The sequence below is a fragment of the Miscanthus floridulus genome, chromosome 10, assembly GCF_019320115.1.
Source record: "Miscanthus floridulus cultivar M001 chromosome 10, ASM1932011v1, whole genome shotgun sequence".
Classification (NCBI taxonomy): domain Eukaryota; kingdom Viridiplantae; phylum Streptophyta; class Magnoliopsida; order Poales; family Poaceae; genus Miscanthus; species Miscanthus floridulus.
The window spans coordinates 96,203,119-96,223,934 of NC_089589.1; the positions used below are offsets into that span (position 1 = coordinate 96,203,119).

Genomic DNA, 20,816 nt, shown 5'->3' on the forward strand with positions numbered 1-20,816 from the left:
TTGATATCTTGAGTCATCTCTTTTGTTTCTAGGGTCTTGCTTACGGTGTTGATCATCGGATCATCACGTCGCCTTCGTCCAAGTCATGTCATGCACCCTATTGAACTACAAAACAATCACTTGCAAATTCATTAGTCCAATTTGGTTGTGTTGGTTATTAAACACCAAAATTCAAAGTAAATGGACCTAAGGTCCATTTTCCTTACAATCTCCCCCTTTTTGGTGATTGATGACAACACGACCAAAGCAAGCAAATAATAATAATTTGGAATTTAAAAACTATCTACTTGCTAGGATGCAATGCAAAAGGCAAGGTTATATGATACTAAAAAGATACTACTTGTAAGACTAAAAGATACCACTTGAAAACTTATCTTGCCCTTGCAAATGTCCCCATGTGGTATTATGGATTTAAGCCTTGCTTTTTGGTTCTACAAATTCTCCCCATTACATAGGCTAATCCATAATTCACTATCCTCCCTTTCACGGACCATTACCACTTGTAAATTATTATGATCTTGCTTTTGGTCCTTCAAATTAATGCTTGCTTTTGATCCTCTAAACTCTCCCCCTTTGGAATCAAACATCGAAAAGGAAGACATTAGTAGCACAAGGGAGGGTCAAACTTTGTGATCCTTTGTATGTGGAGTGGAATAGGTCACAAAATTTGACTCTCACATTACATAGACTAGGCTCCCCATAAATATATGCATACATATGATGGAGAATGTAGTTTATGCATAATTGGCAAATTAATACTCAAGGGAGTTTAATCTATATAATGCATGGAGAAAGCATGTAAATACCAAAGTGAAATCAACATGATTATATCGGTTTAGAAATACCACATGTGGAAACCAATTTGATTTCTACCACTTACAATGGGTGGTGGATATTTGAAGTATGATACTTAACTCTAGGGACTCCATTTTCCTTACAATGAGACTACTACACACATGATAAGCTTGAAAAGGTGTTAGTCTCAAAGCATCCAACTTATAGAGTAACCTCCCCCTAAATTTGTGCACACAAGTATGGAATAATTGTAGGAGACATGCACATTGATTTTAGAATAAAAAATACCACTTGAAGGATGACATCACATGAATGTGAGAATCATTTTCAAAGGTGATATTCAGGAGAAATTATTTACAATTTGGACTTTGACACATATTAGATGAACAATTGTAAAACAAGCCATGTGCCGTACTCCTAAACAATTTAAACCATGTAGGCTTGCTCCAAGGGTTAACAGTGAGACCGAGCAAGCCTACCATATGATATACCTATTGTATGCATGACAAATAGGACAATGAATTTGCTAGGATACTTCGATCTACATTAATTATCTTCTCTCGTAGGTCTATAAAGAGATGCATTTCGCTGAACTGGTTAAAATCCTCGGGATCAAGCACACCGTCAACTCCTATAATTTGTTCTTTCCCAGAGACAACTACATGCTTTTGCTTTCTTGCCTTTTTGTTCTCAATGCTTAGGTCCTGTGCATAGAAGACCAGTGCAACATGGTTACCAAGGACCCACGGGTCATCCTTGTAACCTACTTTACTAAGGTCAACAATTCTCAGCCCATAGTTGTCCACACTAACACCTCGTTGCCCTTCAACCAATTGACATCGAAAGACATGAATCTGAAAATTGACACCGTACTCTAGTTCCCATATTTCATGAACGAAGCCATAATATGTAGTATATTCACCATTTTCATCTAAAGCATCACAGCGAACCCACTGTTTTGTGCCACACTCTTTTTGTCCTTTGAATTGACACAAAACGTGAAGCCATTAATGTCATATATCTGCCATGTAGTGATCTGGCGTGATGGTCCAGATGCCAGCTTCTTGATGGTTTGTTCCTCCACTGTTTCCTCATCTGGAATGTTCTTATCCTGCAGCCATGTGGTGAACGTAAGCTTGTGCTCCTTCATGACCTAATCTTCTATGTGCCCATTGTTTTGATCACGAAGCTCATTCATGTGTTGCTCGATCAATGGCTCCATTATCGAGAGTTGACGTAGGATGCTGTGGTGTGCCTCTAGGACTGTGTTGTAATCCAACGGGATGAATGGCTTTCGTCCCATTCGCCCTTTTCCATACAACCTATCCTTGTGCTGGGACGGAGGCAAACCAATTGCAATCTGGTCTTCTAGGCATTTATTGCAGAATGGACCTCCGGACTCAATGGCCTCTTCGGTAGTGTAGGCCTCTATCATGGACCCCTCTGGGTGAGCACGATTTGATACATACCCATTCAGAATTGACATGAAACGCTCATATGTCCACATTTCATGCAAATACATGGGACCCAATGCCTCTATTTGACCCACCAAGTGAACAACCAGGTGTACCATGGTGTCGAAGAACGATGGAGGGAAGCACATCTCCAACTGTGACAATGTCTCCACGGTGAATTCCTACAGCGACTCCAATTCATCATGGTCAATTACCTTCTATGAGATCTGGTTGAACAAGCAGCACAATCTTGTGATTGCCATCTTTACAAACGTTGGCTTTATAGCCCTGATAGCAATAGGGAGGAAAGTGGTCAGCATGACATGACAATCTAGTTGGTGAGTGTAAGGTCTTTCATTGACACAATACTCTTGATGTTGGAGCAGAATCTAGATGGAACTTTCAAAGTCTTTAGCCACACACAAATCTCATGTTTCTCTTCTTGGTTGAGGTTGTAGCTTGCTGCCGGGAGCAGGTACTTCCCATTTGGTTGAGGTATAGGGTGAAATTCTTTTCTGATGCCTAAATTGACTAGGTCCAAACGCAAATTGGGTCCTTCCTTTGTCTTGCCCTTTACGTCAAGCAAGATCCCAATTAAGCTAGCAAAAACATTCTTCTGGACATGCATACCATCGATCGCGCGTCGTATGTCTAAGTCTTTCCAGTATGGCAAATACTTGAAAAATTTAACATCTTGAATGTGTCCCCTTCTAATGCCTTTACATCCTTTCTTTTCTTTCCATCTTTGGTCTTCTTCCCAAAAACAAATGTGACTTTGCTGACTATTTGGAACACTCTTTTACCTGCACTTCTACTTGATGGAGCAGTAGATTTTGCTTCATCCCTGTTGTCAAAGTACTTGTCCATCCTCTTCAAGCATCTGTGCCTCATGTACACTAGCCTGTTAGATGCAGCAAGGTACACGTGTGAGGTTTCGTCAAGGCATACTACACAACCAACCTTTCCTTTGAACTGCCCTGATATTGAAAAGAGAGCTGGGTAATCATTTATGGTAACAAAAATCATTGCTTGTAGTGTGAATGTCTCCTTGCGAAACTCATCCCACATGGCCACACCCTTTTCCCATAGTTTTTTCATTTCCTCCATTAAGGGCTCCAAGAACACATCCATATCGACACCGGGTCATGTAGGTCCAGAAATAAGAATGGTTAGCAAAAGATATTTTCACTTCTGGCATAGCCATGGAGGAAGGTTGTAGATGGTTAGGATCACCGGACATGTGCTGTGCTTGCTGCTCCTCTCGACAAATGGATTCATTCCATCGGTACTCAACGCAAACCTTATGTTGCTTGGTTTGTCAGCAAATTCCTTGTATGTGTCATTGAAATTTTGCCACTGCTTGGCATCGCATGGATGTCAAAGTTTTCCGTCATGTTTGCGCTCATCAGAAGTATGCCAGCACATAAGTTCTGCATCCTTAGGGTTTGCGAACAAATACCTCAACCGGTCAACCAGGGGGAGGTACCACATCACCAAAGCAGGAATCCTTCTCTACGCATAATAGTCTACTTCTTCATTGCTATTGGTTTTTGAACTCTCTTTGGTCTTCTTTTGGGTCTTCTTTCGCTTCTTCCGTGTCTTTACGCAAGCTCCATTCTCTTCCTCCCGATAGTCTTTATTCATCTTGTACCTACTCGTACCACAATTCAGACAACTCTCTAAGTCTTTGTAATCGTCGCCTCGATATAGGATACAATTATTTCTACACGCGTTGATCTTTTTGACACCCATAGTCAGTGGACTGATTAGCTTCTTTGCATAGTATGTGTTAGTAGGCACTTTGTTCCCTTTTGGAAGGAGTTTTGCAAGAACACGCAAAAACTCATTGAAGCTAACATAAGACCAGCCATACCGAGATTTTTAGCCTCAAAAACTGAAGGACAGCTCTCAGTGTGGTGAATTCATCGGTACAACCCTTAGACTCTTCATACAAATGCTCTGTAGCTGCCTTCTTCAAGGCCTCCATTCCTTTGATATGGAACATAGAAGGATCGGAATAACGGTGCAACAATGCCTCGAAAAACTCTGCTTGTTCACTTTCATCAACGACTTGAACTTCGTCGACGTGTTCACACGCATTTTGGACGCCAACGTCATCATCATCACTAAGATCCGCCATAACAGGATCAGTGGGGCCTACGGTGTCGTGTCCCGTCATCCATATTCAGTCCATCTGCATAAACTGAGATGGCTTTTGCAGAAGGCGCGGAACTACCTTCTCCATGTTTCACCCAAATCAAGTAATCCTCCATAAAACCTCGGCGAACCAAATGAGGACTGATTTCTTCTGCGGCCTCAAATACAACAACATTTTTGCATTTGATGCACGAACAACATATGTACTTCGTCTTCTGTCTTCATGCATACCTCCTAGCGGCATCAATAAACTTATGAACCTCCAAATGGTATGACGGGTCTAATCTTGATAAGTTGTACATCCATAACGATGTTTCTATCTTCAGCTGTACAGAAATTATAATGGTAATGTGTAATTAAATGGGTACATTTAAAATTATTTGATTAAAATTAAAATTATTGTAGTTATTTGAATAAACTAAAAATTATTGTAATTTCAAAACATCTAGTTTGGTGAATAAACTCGATTGTTTAAAATCTTTTTAAACAATATTTCTATCAAAACACTAGTTCAAAAAATCTAGTTAGATGTAGTTTTAACAATATTTAATATTTATTTCATAACATATTTTAACTCCCACATTATTTATAACAACCATTAAAGCAAGTGATAATACCAATTCTCTCTATAATACTACCATTTTTTAAGATACCATGTATTGAAATCCTAAACAAAAATCTACTACCACACTCTCTCTCAAAACACAAGCATAAAACTCTCTCTCTCTAGCTAGATCTAGTTTTAGCTCAAAGTGAGAAGCACTAATGCAAAAAGAGCTATGAGAGGCATTAATTAACCTTCTTAAGCAACCTCCTCCGAAGAAATGAAGAGCGAAACCTCTCTCTCTCTCAAAACACGAGCAAGAAACTCTCTCTCTCTCTAGCTAGATCTAGTTTTAGCTCAGAGTGAGAAGCACTAATGCAAAAAGAGCTATGAGAGGCATTAATTAACCTTCTTAAGCCACCTCATCCGAAGAAATGTTGAGCAAAACCTCTCTCAAAACACAAGCATGAAACTCTCTCTCTCTCTAGCTAGATCTAGTTTTAGCTCAAAGTGAGAAGCACTAATGCAAAAAGAGCTATGAGAGGTGTTAACTAACCTTCTTAAGCGACCTCCTCCGAAGAAATGAAGAGCAAAACCTTCCCCCTTGTATTTTGCAATTTTTGGACCTCCAAGTTCGCCACCAATGGAAGGTGGCTCGGCTGAACAGTGCTAGTCGGGAGAGGAAGAAGGGATATTTATAGCAGATGTATTACTTGCGGTTTGTAGAAGACAATCACAGACGGTTCACATAACAAAACCGCCAGTGTAAATGTTTATTTACACTGACCGTTTATGTAAGCAAGCCGCCGGTGTAAATGGGTTTTACACTGGCGGCTGGCTAATGCAAACCGCCAGTGTAAATAGGCCGTTAACACTGGCGGTTTTCTTACACGAACCGTCAGTGTAAAGGCTTTTACACAGGCAGCCCTTTATGCTGTCCCACACATTTCTCTCTACTGGCGCCATCTCTTTCCCAACCGCTAGTGAAAAAAAAGTGTGACACCAAGAGAAATCTCCAGTGTACAGGCTGTTAGGTTTCGGGATTGACTTCATTCGTCATGGGGTGGTCCAGCGTGCGCTCGTCCGACATTTTTTCAAGAGTGAATGTGTCCAGGAGAGCCTTGTCTTGCTAATGGCCTATCCAAGTGCTGCAAGGAACCTACTCGTGACGGACGTATTCAATCCACGATACAAACCAAACGGCTGGCACTCGACAATTTTTTTTTTATTTTTAAAAACTTATTTTGCCGAGTGCCAGCCCTAGGCACTCGGCAAAATTTTTTTTATTTTTAAAAACTTATTTTGCCGAGTGCCAGCCCCAGGCACTCAGTAATTTTTTTTAAAACTTATTTTGCCGAGTGCAAGCCCCAGGCACTCGGTAAATTTTAAAAAAAAACTTATTTTGCCGAGTGCCAGCCCCAGGCACTCGGCAAATTTTTTTTTAAAACATATTTTGCCGAGTGCCAGCCCCAGGCACTCGACAATTTTTTTTTAATTTTTTAAAAACATATTTTGCCGAGTGCCCCCTGGGCCGGCACTCGGCAAAAAAAAATTTATTTTGGGCCCAAATTTTTTTCTGGGGCCTTGTGACAGTATTTCAAACTCTATTTTAAAATTTAGGGCAATTTTGATTTTTTTATATTTCATTAGTTTATTTCGTTGCGTCGAATTTTTTGAGATATTTCAAATTTGAACTGCAGGTACATGGAATAATGGACTTTGGTCATCCAAAAATTGATACTCATGATATTTCGGGTATGTTTAGGCCATATGCAGGAACTCACATGGAATCTCGAGCATCTCGTTGACGTAACATGTCTAGCTGGATATATAGATCCGTGTGATCACTTGTGGAGATGTCTGGTTTTTAGGCATCCGACGTCACAACTTGCTCCAAACTTTCTCAATTTTTTACCACGGCCTCCACATGCGATAACAAGACACCTCGACAAGTTTAGTGATTTTCGGACTTCGTTTGGATTTTATATAATTTAAATACACTTTTCCCGCAAGTACATCGTCATGTTACGACAACAAGATGCTCGTAATTTCATGCGAGTTCCTGGATACGGCCTCAACATACGCCAAACATCATGAATACCATTTTTTGAATGACCAAATTCCATTATTTCATGTACATGCAGTTCAAATTTGAAATAGTCGGAAAAATTCAACGAAAAAAATAATTAAGGAAATATAGTAAAAAAACTCAAAATTGACCCAAATTTTGAAATGGAGTTTTAATTACTGTAGTAAGGCCCCAGAAAAAAGGGCAAAAAAAACAAAAAAAAAAAGATTAATTTGCCGAGTGCCAACCTTGGCACTCGGCAAAGAAGCCTCTGCCGAGTGCCAGGTCACAGGGCACTCGGCAAAGAATTTTTTTTAAAAAAAAAAACCCTTTGTCGACTGCCGCTGGTCCCGGCACTCGGCAAATCTTTTAACCTAAAGGCCCAGAACGGGCCGGCCCAACCCCACCCCCTCCTCACTCCTCTCCCACCCGACCCTGTGTTTCCCTGCTGCGCCGCCGCCGTCCCCGCCCGCCCGCGCCGCCCCCGCCGTCGTCCCCCTCTGTCGAGGTCCTGCCAGGCCCGCCCCGGCGCCCCCGTCCCGCGCCCCCGCCCCCGTCCCGGCGACGCTCGCCCCGGCGCCCGGCCGGCGCTCCCGCTCGGCCCCGGCGGCCCCGGGTCCCCGACCGCCGCCCCGAGCTCACCGGCGCCCCAGGCTCCGAGCTCCCCGGGACAGCGACCCGGCCGGCCCCGAGCCGCCCAGAGCTCCCCCAGCCCCGAGCTCCCCCACCGGCCCCGCCGTGCCCTGCGGCCGGCCAGCAGAGGGAGGAGAGGAGCAAGAGGAAGAAAGAGAAGGGGAGGAGGAAGAGGAAGAAAGAGAAGGGGGAGGAGGAGGAAGAGGAAGAAAGAGAAGGGGGAGGAGGAAGAAGAGGAAGAAAGAGAAGGGGGAGGAGGAAGAAGAGGAAGGTGCCGACCCGACCACCCGTCGATCCTCGCGCCGTTCCGACCGCCCGTTGATCCTCGCGCTGCTGCGGTCATCCCCGCCGTCGTCGCCGGCCCTCGCTCTTGCTGTTCTTGCCGCCAAGGTAAGCCCTACCCTTGTAGTATTAGTAGTAGTAGTAGTTAGTAGTCTTAGTAGTAGTTAGTTGTAGTGTTAGTAGTAGTAGTTAGTAGTGTTAGTTGTAGTGTTAGTTGTAGTAGTTAGTAGTGTTAGTTGTAGGGTTAGTAGTAGTAGTAGTTAGTAAATAGTAGTAGTTAGTAAGTAGTAGTGGTTGTTAGTAGTAGTTAGTAGTGTTAGTTGTAGGGTTAGTAGTAGTAGTAGTTAGTAAATAGTAGTAGTTAGTAAGTAGTAGTGGTTAGTAGTAGTAGTTGTTAATAGTTAAGTAGTTGTTAATAGTTAGGTATTCAGTCAAGATAGGGGACACCATTCTTCTGGATGTATGGTTGCTAACCTTTTTTTCTCCCCGTCCGTCTGATTCATCTTCTTGGACACTGGCCACTGGTGTTCTCCCTTTCGGTAGGTCTGTAGTTTTGGAGGATGAGAGAGGTGAACAATGTATGGCAGCTGTTAGGTGTACTCCGCTTAGTGTCCTTTGCTCGGCCCCTTCCTTTTTCATTCGTACGTTAGGTCATCGTGTAGGCCATGCTGGCAATGGCCCATTAGTTGAATAGTAGAGAATTCCGGTCGGCGTGCTTAGGATTTACGACGGCGCTCTTCTCCGGTGGCAGAGAATCATGGTTTTTAATTGTTCTTACATTTTTTGGCTTCACATTAATTCACTCTAGCTTTATGCTATAAGTTTGATTTCTACTTGGTAATATTGCTACACAGATTCATGTGGCTGGTTTTCATCCAGACTTGGTAGTACATTCTGCTCCATCTTTGATGAAGGTACTGTTTTGTTTCTCTAAACTATAGTACTCAAGATCGTTAAGGCATTCATTGGCACAAGTAGAATTTCAATATAATTTTTAGCCCAAGTCCTAAGCCTTTTTCATTCTCTTTGTGACTACTAACTTCTTCTCTTACTTCAAGGATGACCACAATGCAGCCCACTAAGAAAATGACTTTGCGTTGCCTCTATGTTGATTGCTTCCACAAACGCCTTACCCCAGACTATAGTGCTCTCTATGGTCTGTAGTACTTTGCCAATATACTGTATTGCTCTCATGGTCACTCTTTTAATTCAGAGACGTTGCACAAGCAATCATCTATGCAGGCCTGCGACTTGATGAAATTTAAAATTTTATAGCTGTCCATAACTTAGATCTAGCCAGTTTACTTTTGTCCTACAGGAACATTTAACAAGCTGCCTTATGTATGCACCTCATGTGGGATTGGATTGTGATTAGCAAGTATGTAACTAATATATTTGGGATCTGAACTTTTTTTTTTGTCTTAACTATGTTTCAGGTGCTGTGGAAAACAGTGGACAACGCCTTCAATTGTCGAGACAAATCGGCTCTGATGGATACATGAGTGAGCAGTTGCATAATGTGAGTCCTAATTTTGCTTGATGCCCAATCCATATTTTTTTCGGAGTTCTACTACTTAAAAATTGATGTTTTCCTCCCAGTAAAGATGCTTTCCACGCAGCAATATCAAATTGAATATCCACATAGACTTGTCTAGTTCTTACTGTTGTTATGTATGCCAAGGTGCTTCATAGAAATGAGGTCTGGTGCAGATTTATATGTGAAGTCCAGTTAGCTGCTGAGATAACTCCTTGTTTTGTGATTGTTCAGCTGTGTTATTTCTAACTGGGGGTGATTTTAGTAGAGAACACATTTTTCATGAATTCCTAGTCACCTGGTCTCTACTTTGATGCAATCATGCCATTATCACTTGTTCATGTACCTGCGATCTAGTAGATGTTTTTTGCTTGTAAAGAGAGCTAGCATATGCTACTTTAATGTTTCCTCTCACCATATATAGATATAAGGGAATCCTTTTCTTGGAAGTGAAAAGGATCAAACTGCTTCTGCAGCGCAAGACACTTTTCAGCTACATTAGGTAATATTCATCAATCTCAAATTTGTAATGGCAACCTCATATTTGTACTGAATGCCATATAGAAGAGTGACTTTGATGCAAATTTGGATCTGAATGCCACATACAGTGACTTTGCTGCAAATTTGTATCTAAATGCCATATTTAACAAGATTTCTCATGAGTCGATATTTTCTTGTTTTGGCTGTAGGATATGGAGATAAATCATAAATGGATGTGTAGCAGCTACTGTGTATTATTGTGTAAGAGCTTGTAGGAAGTAGTAATTACTAAACTTCTATCTATTTCCTATATGCTAGTTGCATGAGCATTGTAACTTGTTCTGCATTGTTTTGCATGGCCTTTAGAATGTAGCTTAAGATTTATTGAACTTTGTGATGTTGAACTTTGTGATGTTGAACTTGTAATAATAAACTTGTGATGTTAAACCAAGTTCCCGGGGGCCACACTTGCAGTCTCCGTCGCCGCAGTAGGGATGTTGAACTTTGTGATGTTGAACTTGTAATAATAAACTTGTGATGTTGAACTTTGGTGCATTTGTGATGGATTTTCGATGGATTTATTAAATATGCGTGTGCTTGTGATATATAATGCATGTTGGTGATATAGATGTGATGATTGATGTGTGTGTGTGTATATATATATATATATATATATATATTGTCTGTTATAATGGAATGTAAAAAAAATTGCAATTCTCGGTGTCTTTGCCTAGTGCCATGGGCAAGGCACTCGGCAAAGATTTTTCAAAAAAAAAAAAATTCTTTGCCGAGTGCCTTGCTGCGGCACTCGGCAAAGTATTTTTTTTAAAAAAATTCAGAAATTCTTTGCCGAGTGCCTAAACAGGTGCACTCGGCAAAGAAATTATTTAAAAAAAATAAAAAAAAACTTTGCCGAGTGCCTGGGAAGGGGCACTCGGCAAAGTAATTTAAAAAAAAAATAAAAAAAACTTTGCCGAGTGCCTGGGCAGGGGCACTCGGCAAAGTACTTTTTTAAAAAAAATAAAAAAAACTTTGCCGAGTGCCTGGGCTGGGGCACTCGGCAAAGTAATTTTTAAAAAAAATAAAAAAAAATTTGCCGAGTGCTGGGTCGGGCACTTGGCAAAATAACCGTTAACGGCCGGCGATGCAACGGCCAAAAATATTTTGCCAAGTGCCGCCCCAAGCACTCGGCAGAATTTTTTTTTATTTTGCCGAGTGCCTGGATAAAAAAGCACTCGACAAAGACCCTTTGTCGAGAAAATTTTTGCCGAGCAGACTTTGCCGAGTGCTACACTCGGCAAAGCCTTTGCCGAGTGCAAAGGGCTCTTTACCGAGTGTAAAAACACTCGGCAAAGCCGCGGCCTCCCGTAGTGTCTCTGTATACGCAAAGCCTCATCACCTGCGTATTTTGCACATTTATTTTACTACTACCGCTGTACTGTACTGTACGTGCGCATCTGATCAAAGCGGACACCACCATCCAGGGGAAGGGGAGGTATATATGCGCTGGTTGTCGGCTTGTCCTTTTGTTCTTGACCCCCGACCAAAGTAAGCCAAAGCCACCGTCGAAATGACGTCCGCAGCACATTTCACTGAACCGCATACCATCAAACCTCTTTCCATTCGATATATAGAGAGAGCAAACCTCATGTATAGGTGGTGAGTGCCACTCCATGAACTGGGAAAACACAGAAAACGTGAGGTGAAAATTACCTAATAATATGGAGCACAAGTATGATATCAACGCATCAAGTTCTAGCTGGGTGGTGGAGATGGAGAAGATGCGTGAAGACGCCAACACCTCGGTGGAGATGGCGCGGTGGAATCGGCACTCTATCTATTGAGTGCCGCAGTTTATCAAGGACACGACCAGTAGCGAGGCTTACAGTCCGCGGTTCGTGTCACTGGGCCCCTTACACCATGGCGAGCCCCATCTCCTGCCCATGGAGGACCACAAGCGCCGGGCGGTGCTGCACATGGTTAACCGTTCTGGGAAGCCTCTACAGGACTTTGTAGCAGCCATCGATGAAGTTGCAGATGAGCTACAGGCCGCCTACAATGACCTGGATGATGACAAATGGCGTGGAGCAAACAAGGGTCGCTTCGTGGAGATGATGGTTATGGACGGCTGCTTCTTGTTGGAGTGGGCAAGGACAGCAGGAATCGTAATAGACGGAAATTTTGCTGTTGATTATGCGACCAACGACCCCATTTTCAGTGTTAGAAGCTATATAAAATTGTGGGCAACCACGAAGAGAGACATGATCGCTATGGAAAACCAACTACCTTGTATCGTTCTGCAAAGGCTTTTAGCTGTTCAGAGTGGCGAATTCCCGGTACGTACTTTTCTTCCCATGTATCTAGAACCCACTTATATTAGCTTGAGTCAACCTCTCTATAAAGCGAGTTCAAAGATACATGGCCCACTTATAGCTTGAGACAAATGTATAGAGAGATGTCCTAGTTACTTACATTCACAGGGGGTCTCAAGTACCTCTCGGTGACCTTATGTGCTCGCATACATAATATCCACGATGTACACTTCTAAAGCATTGCACGTGGCACTCCGTCGATACACCATGTTTTGTGTATTAAAATACCAAGTACTTTGTTGGTAGAAATGTAATGCATCAATAATGTCGAAGTACTAAAATATAGTGAGACATACAAGCCATTTTGTTTTGATATATAACTCACTCGGCCTTTTTGGATTAAATTTCCCCTTAAGTTGATCAACATAATGCATTTATGCCAATAATGTATTAACAAAGTTAGTATTCAAAACTCAGCATAACAATTACATGTGCATATCTTAGCTAATATAATGAGGATGGTACATATGTGTCTGGAGAATGCATAGAAAGTCTTTGTAGGTCTCTTTATCCATATCTAGTGGATCCGTGACATGCTACACCTACCTTGACATCAACAACAATGCATATCCAGTGGTTGTTGTATGAATTGAAGCACACGATAGAATACGTTTCCACAAACCACGGTAGTGTATCAAACCAAATACGTTTTTAGAAACCATGGTAGGGTACATGATAGAATCGAACATACTCAAAGTTGTAGGGGCAAATTATGAGACTTTTGTGTTCCATGTTCTTCCAAGTTAGTGCAACCTACACCACAACCTTTAGCATCTCCGAGTGTATTGCTGTACTACAGATTTTTTCTTTCCCCTCCATGGTTGCTCTTGCATTTGCCATCCAGTTTCTACTTTGTGGGGGTAATTAAAGGTTATCTATGCACTTCTTGAGGGTCTAAGTACCCCAAAGGTGTCTTTTCAACCTCGTATGCATTCTGCAAATAACGTCTCAGGTCAATATATAACCATATACACACACTTCTAAAGATTAAAATTCTGTCAAATGGAGAGGCACTTGCACCACGCACAAATCTGATTGTGATTTCCATGTAGCGAGCCAAAAAAATTGTCTGGATGTCGTTAGAGTCGAAGGCAAGTGATCCCACGGGGCCAAATGTGTTTTTGTTTTGGGAATTTTGCAATAATCACATTTATATCGATCAAAAGTGCACGAAATTATCAATCATGGAACATCTTCATTCCCCATGGACATAATTTGAGTGCCTAGTTGGGTAGGAAAATCTTGGCTCTTTTATAGTGCTTTAGGTAATTCGGCTCATCTTTGATGGCCTCCATAGTTGGATACTTCCTCTTGGTGCCTTGGGCGGTGGGCTACCGTTTGCTGGTGATGACTTTCTCAGTATGTGGGGTTTTTCCTTGTTGTGCATGCCCATTGCCAGCTACTTTGACACTCCTAAGGCTTCAACAACCTTCCCAGAGGATCTTATAATCACACGGACACCTTTTGATGTTCTATTTCCTTGGCGACCCCTTCTGGTGTGTGAATTTTTGTGCATGTTATTGTTGTTACTGCTTGTCGTGTAGGGCTTTCCTCATTATCCCAGCAGCTATTTGTGGTGAAAGGCTCATCTTCTGCTCGGTGAGGTTAAGGATCTGGCGAGTTTTGCATCTCAAGCAAATGTTGGTCATGAGGCAGTGTTCATTGATGATCCTTCTCTTCAAGAATGGGTCCACTCAGGTAGCATGCATCCCTCTTATGTCATAGGATGAACATATGTTCATGCATCCTCCAACCAAATGCATGCCCTTGGGAGTTTGGTGGTCTATCTTCCAGTGGTAGAACTATAGCTTCACACGGTGCTCACCTTCACCTTGTGTAGTCTAGTGGGATCGGATGATAGTGATTCATGCCGCCCGGACAATATACCTCACTCGTGGCTACCTCATCTATTCCTCTAAGCCTGGCCATCATAATAGTCTACACACAAGGAGTTGATTCCCGTATAGGATGAAAAAACATGTGCGCTGCTGTGGAGCCCATGTTTCTCGGAATTTCACCATCTTTAGCTGTGATAGCAGAGTCATCATTACTGGCTTGACAGTGGGGTCAGCACTAGTGCCTCATCGGCCACTGCCTGTTCAAGTAAAACCATTAGAGTAAAATTCACTAGCGGTTTGTAAACTTGTACGTCAGTGTGATCTAGGTCCTCAACTCCCATTTTTTTTTCATTATTTGAGTCCATAAACTTGTACTTTGGTGTCACTTCGTTCCCCAACTGTTAAATTTTGATATTTGGATCCTATAACTAGTATAATAGTGTCATCTAGGTCCCCAAACTCGAGGATCAACACAAAAATAGCACTGGCAATGGGGGACCTCCAAGTATGACCAATAAGAAAAAAACTTAAAGAAGGTGTACTGCTTCTTGAAAGGTACGCTAGGGACAGGAGGTGTACTTCTATCTCATTCTCTTCTTCCCATCCTTCATCTCCTTTCCAAAGATTACATGTACAATTTTTACCATCAGGACCATGTGGTACCATTCTGACATCTCTGCGAAGCAAATTAGGTTTCCAAATGTTTCCACTCTCTATTCCGTGACTATCACTAGCCAAAGATGGAGAACAGGCATGGCTCTCCAAAGTGTACACAATATAGAGAAGTTGCTGGAAAGTGAAAAGATATATAATGCAATTTTTATTCAAATGGCTCCCCAAATGAGAATTTAGAGATTTAGTATACGAAAGACCCTTGGAGATGCTCTTACTATGTAATCGGAGTACCATAGTGTATTGCCCCCATTTTTTCAAACAAAAGTTCATATATATAATTATTTATGAGTATTGTGACGCTTCGGAAATTTGATGTAAATAAGGAGTTCTCATGTTGTTAGAGAATCTCTAAGAGTTCACCTATCAGTCCCTCTTAGAACCAAAACTAAGGTTTACGAAACAAAATTCACCCTCCAACAATTCCCCTATTCAACATCCTATATTTGGTGATATCGTAAATAATCCCCCTCCTTAAATTTGGCATGTCATGTTATTCACCCTATATGTTATTTAAGATAAGGTAACTGTTAGAGGAGTGAAATATTTAAAGAGGAATTTCTGTTAGCATATACCCATATATGAGGGGGATTTAAGTTTATGAGAACTCTAAATATATATTTTTAAGGGAAAAGAAACGTACTGAACAAAAATAAATCACCTTTTCAAATATATCCTTCTGCTTTGACACATTGCTCCAATGTCTAGGCTCTAACTACTGTTTTTGTTTTAATGGTGAGCACAGAAAGCTGCTGAGATCAACAATATGGTGCAACTTCTTTTGGGAGTAGCCCCATGCTTTGAGGAAGGCATTGACGAGCTAGGGCTCCACTTCCTAGACATTTTCCACAAAAGCTACTGTGGCACCCCGCCGCAATGGGAAGAATCCGATCCTCATGAATTTGAGCCTCGCACGCCATGTGTGGTTGAGCTGAGCGAGGCAGGGATCCAGTTGAAGAAGAGCCGCACTGACAGCATCCATGATGTTGACTTCAAAAAGGGTGTGCTGAGCATGCCGCTCTTCACGCAGCATGACGACACGGAGATATATCTCCTCAAGCTGATGGCATTTGAGCGGCTGCACCCTGATTCCAATTTCTACGTGGCGTCGTACATATCCTTTGTCGATCAAATCATCGAGTCAGAAAGAGATGTGGCACTTCTAAGATCCCAACAAGGGCTCTTTGCAAACATGATAGGCAGCGACAAGAATGTGGTTAAGATGTTCAACACCCTCACAACGTTAGCACAGGTACCACGGAGAGGCAGCAAGCTAGGCTATGTGAATTGGAAGGTAAACAGCCACTGCAAGAAGCGACGGAACAGGTGGCGAGCCAGCTTCATGAACACTTATCTAAGCAACCCTTGGGTGTTCACCTCCATGGTGGCTGCCTTCATCTTACTCGTCGCCGCCCTCCTGCAGACCGTCTACACGGCTGTCCCGTTCTACACCAGACGAAAGGGCTAACAAGAACTCAGGACGTGGTTAACCTGTCCTTGGCTTTGTATATGTGTGGACCACTATTGTTCCCTCGGTTTGTTCTTGTTTGTACAACTTGGACATAAATTATATATGTTACGGGAAGTTTGAGCTCTGTTTAATTATGTGACTCTCTATTCTGTATATGTGCGGACCTCTAAACTGTTTCTACTCATGTTACAATAATCATATTTATTTGGTGAAAAGGTATTGTGTGTGTTGGAATGATTTGAGGGAGAAGAAAGATTCGATGGTGTTAATTCCATGTTAGCACTGGTGGTGGTCACAAATATACCTATAGGAACTGTGTTGATTGGCTAATAAAAAGCCTAAAACTAATTATTAGTTAGAGTTAAAAAATATTTAGCGAGCTAAAAATTAATCAGATAACTATTAACCCGTGCATGTTTGGATCTCCAGCTAATAAGTGTATACATACCTAGCATAGCCCTTACTCTAGCTAGTTGTTTTTAACTAATTAATGGGTGGTCTGTTTTCTGCTATTTGTCCATTCTGAGATGGCGTCCGATGCAGATCTGGGCCAAGCCGCTGAGCCTGAGCTGCTAGTTTTAATGTTAAAGGTATTGATGGCCTGATTTGTTTCATAGATTTATACTGTAATTACCATTGCGCTGCTGCCCCGGAGCAATATAGCTAGTATACTATTGAGGTGAAAGCTATGTTTGGATCCCTGCTGCTCTAGCAGCTAACTATTAGCTGCTATTAACTGGTTTGCAATAACTTGTGAGATAGTCATTGTCAATTGAGTATCCATCTAACAATTAGCTACGCTCGCTATTACTTAGCTAAGCATGTTCAAATCAAAGGAACAAATTATTAGCAACTAATTATTGGCTCTATGGATCAAATAGCACACTATGCCATCTTGCGTTGCTCCTCCAACTGAATGTGGTAGCCCATCAATTCAGCACGCTCCAACAAAGCGCTCAGTGCCGCGTCAATGGATGTGCGGGGCCTGTCGCGGAGTGCCGCCACCGTCTCCAGTGCCGGACACTACCACTCGCTAGAGCGCGAGGCCTTGATCTGCTTCTCCATCACGTGCGGATCCTCCCCGGCCACGGCTACTGCCTGCTGACTACCTCGCATGCCTGTCTGCCGGCGACGACCAGCTATGCACTGCTCGCAAACACATTCACGGCATTAATGGCAGTGGAGACTCCAACTTCATATCTGTTTCGCCCCCAAAAATCCAGTCCCACAGCACTGCTAGACACTTGCTTGATTTTTTCCAAATACAAATTGATGACAAATTGTGCTGAATTGCTTGATTTCTCCATTTGAGCCACTGTCGGCCGCCTGCACCTCCTGTCCATCGCATGATTTCTCCGTTTGAGTGTTTGACAGACCAACTATGTGAGTTGGAGCATCCGGGTGCAGGCCATCATGGAAGATCGAGGAGTATGGGAGGTTGTTGAGCCGGAGGAGGCGGAGTCATCAATGGCGCGGACAGCAGCGGAGAAGGAGAAAGCAACCGCCAAGGACAAGAAGGCGAAGGCGCATCTCCTGCAGTGTCTGCCCGATGATCTACTCATGCAAGTGGCGAAGAAGAAGAGTGGAAAGGAGATTTGGGACTGCCTGAAGGCGAGGTTTGTAGGCGCAGATCGAGTTCATGATGCGCGTTTGCAGACTCTGAAGGCCGAGTTCGATGCACTGAAGATGAGGGAGGATGAATCCATCGATGAGTATGCTGGGAAACTGACATCCATGTCGGTGAGATACAACAACTTTGGGGGAACTTTGGATGATTCAGCCATGGTCAAGAAACTGTTCGATACGGTGCCGGACAAGTTCATCAGTGTGGTGGCTGGTATCGAGCAGTTTTATGATCTGAAGACTTTGCTTTTTGAGGAGGCGATCCGGAGGTTGAAGGCGTATGAGGAGAGAGTTCAGCGGGGAGCTGGAGGATCAGGCACCAAAACTGACAGTAGTGGTGAACTGCTGCTCACCCAAGCCGAGTGGGAAGCAAAGCATAAGAGATCTGGAGGTGAAGTCTCGGGAAGAGGGAGATCACCAGAAGGGGGAGCACGTGGTCGAGGTCGAGGCCGGGGGAGAGGCCATGGCCATGGCGGGCGTGGGGAAGCGCCAGGCCACGACGGTGCTGTCAAGAAGAACAAGGAGCACATTCAGTGTTTCAATTGCAAGGAGTATGGACACTACGCCAATCGGTGTCCAAAGGAGAAGAAGGGCGAGGAAGCTCATCACGCGAGGGTGAACGACATGGAGCCGACGTTGATGCTCACGGTTGCAGAGTTGCAGAAGCCGATCGAGCAAGTGCCAGTTTAGGCTCAAGTTTCAGAGAAGCCGGAAGCTATGAATTTGAATGAACATCGCGTGTTCCCGGAGCTACACCTCACTGGTGGTGGTACTAGCACTGGTAATCTCTGGTATTTAGATAATGGTGCTAGTAATCATATGACTGATGACTTGAACAAATTTAAGGAGTTAGATCATGGTGTAGTAGGGAGAGTTAGATTTGGGGATGGATCAGCAGTAGAGATCATGGGGAAGGGTTCAGTACTTTTTCAGTGCAAAACCAGTAATGATCAGTGGCTGCTTCGTGATGTTTATTACATTCCTAAACTGAAAAGTAACTTGGTGAGTTTGGGTCAGCTCACTGAGATTGGCTACAAGGTGACACTAGATGAGGATTGTCTAGAAGTTTTAGACAAGATGTCAGGGAGATTGTTAATGAAAGTTCAGAGATCTGTCAATAGAATGTATAAAATACATTTGAAGTTAGCTGGACCTATTTGCTTGATGGGGAGCTTGGAAGAGCCAGCATGGTTGTGGCATGCTAGGCTGGGTCATGTCAACTTCAGGGCAATGAGGTTGTTAGTTGAGAAGGGGATGGCTGTAGGTGTACCTATGACTTCACATCCAGAACAGTTGTGTCATGGTTGTTTGGCAGGGAAGCAGTCAAGAAGACCTTTTCCAAATGCAACAAGTTTCAGAGCAAGCAAACCTTTGGAGCTGGTGTATGTGGATTTATGTGGGCCCATCACTCCAGCAACACCAGCAGGAAACAAATATTTCATGCTTCTAGTGGATGACTACAGTAGATGGATGAATGTGTTTATGGTGAGGAGCAAAGATCAGGCTTGTAATGCTTTTGTCAAATACAAGTCTAAAACTGAAAAGCAGACAGGACACAAGATCAAAATTCTCAGGTCTGACAGAGGTGGAGAATTTCTGTCAAGCATCTTTGCAAGTATATGTGAAGAAGCTGGCATCAAGAGACAGTTGACGGCACCTTATTCACCTCAACAGAATGGTGTGGTGGAAAGGAGAAACAGAACAGTTATGGAAATGTCAAGGTCAATGCTGAAATGCATGAAAATTCCAGGGAGATTCTGGGGAGAAGCTGTCAGGCATGTTGTCTACTTGTTGAACAGACTACCATCTAAGCCTATGGGGGAGCAAACCCCTTTTCAAGCATGGAATGGGAAAAAACCTCACCTTGGTCATTTGAAGGTGTTTGGGTGTCTGTCACATGTGAAACAGACATCACCACATCCAAAGAAGCTTGATGATAGGAGTCACAAGATGGTTTATTTTGGAGTGGAAGAGGGAAGCAAAGCTCACAGATTGTATGACCCAGTTCAGAAGAAAATTGTCATTAGCAGAGATGTTGTGTTTGAAGAAGCAGTAGAGTGGAAGTGGTGTAGTAACTCATCTGAAACTTTGATGGAATTTCAAGTAGAGGATGAGGGTTTGGTGAATCAAGGTAATTGGGAGACAATTACAGTTGATGATGAAAACACAGTACCACAATCTATGCCAGGGGGAGCCCAGTCTGCAAATAACTCAGGAAATGGCAGTGTGCCAGATGAGCTACAGGACACTGATTCAGGGGTTGGTGAAAATGCAGACAACACACTACTACAAAATTCAGGTTCACATGCTAGTGGAAATCAGTCAGAGTCTGAGGTGGGTTATGATGATCTGTCTGATGAGGAACCACAGTATTTCAAGAGTTTGAATGAGATCTATCAGAACACAGAAGAAGTTGAGTTGGAAGATTCAGAGGAAATTGATGCTTTGTTAGCAGAATCTGATGAACCAACATCATACTGTGAAGCAGTAGAAAAACCAGATTGGGTGGAGGCAATGAATAGTGAGATAAGGTCTATTGAGAAGAATCAGACCTGGAAGCTAGTAAGATTGCTTGCTGGTCAGAGAGCAATAGGTCTCAAGTGGGTATTCAAACTGAAAAGAAATGTAGAAGGGGAAATTGTCAAGCACAAGGCCAGACTAGTGGCAAAAGGCTATGTGCAAAAGCATGGTGTGGACTATGAAGAAGTCTTTGCCCTAGTTGCCAGAATTGACACAGTCAAGTTGATCATTGCACTGGCAGCAAATAGAGGATGGAAGATACACCATCTAGATGTAAAAATAGCCTTTCTGAATGGTGAGTTGGAAGAACAGGTGTTTGTTACTCAACCTGAAGGGTATGTTGTTAAGGGCAAAGAACAGTATGCACTGAAGC

At 42.8% G+C, this 20,816-nt stretch overlaps 1 pseudogene; it reads left to right on the top strand.

Annotated features, from left to right (window-relative positions):
- The first annotated feature begins 11,668 nt into the window (after positions 1-11,668).
- Positions 11,669-16,297, top strand: LOC136489083 (UPF0481 protein At3g47200-like; annotated as a pseudogene).
- The last annotated feature ends 4,519 nt before the right edge of the window (positions 16,298-20,816 follow it).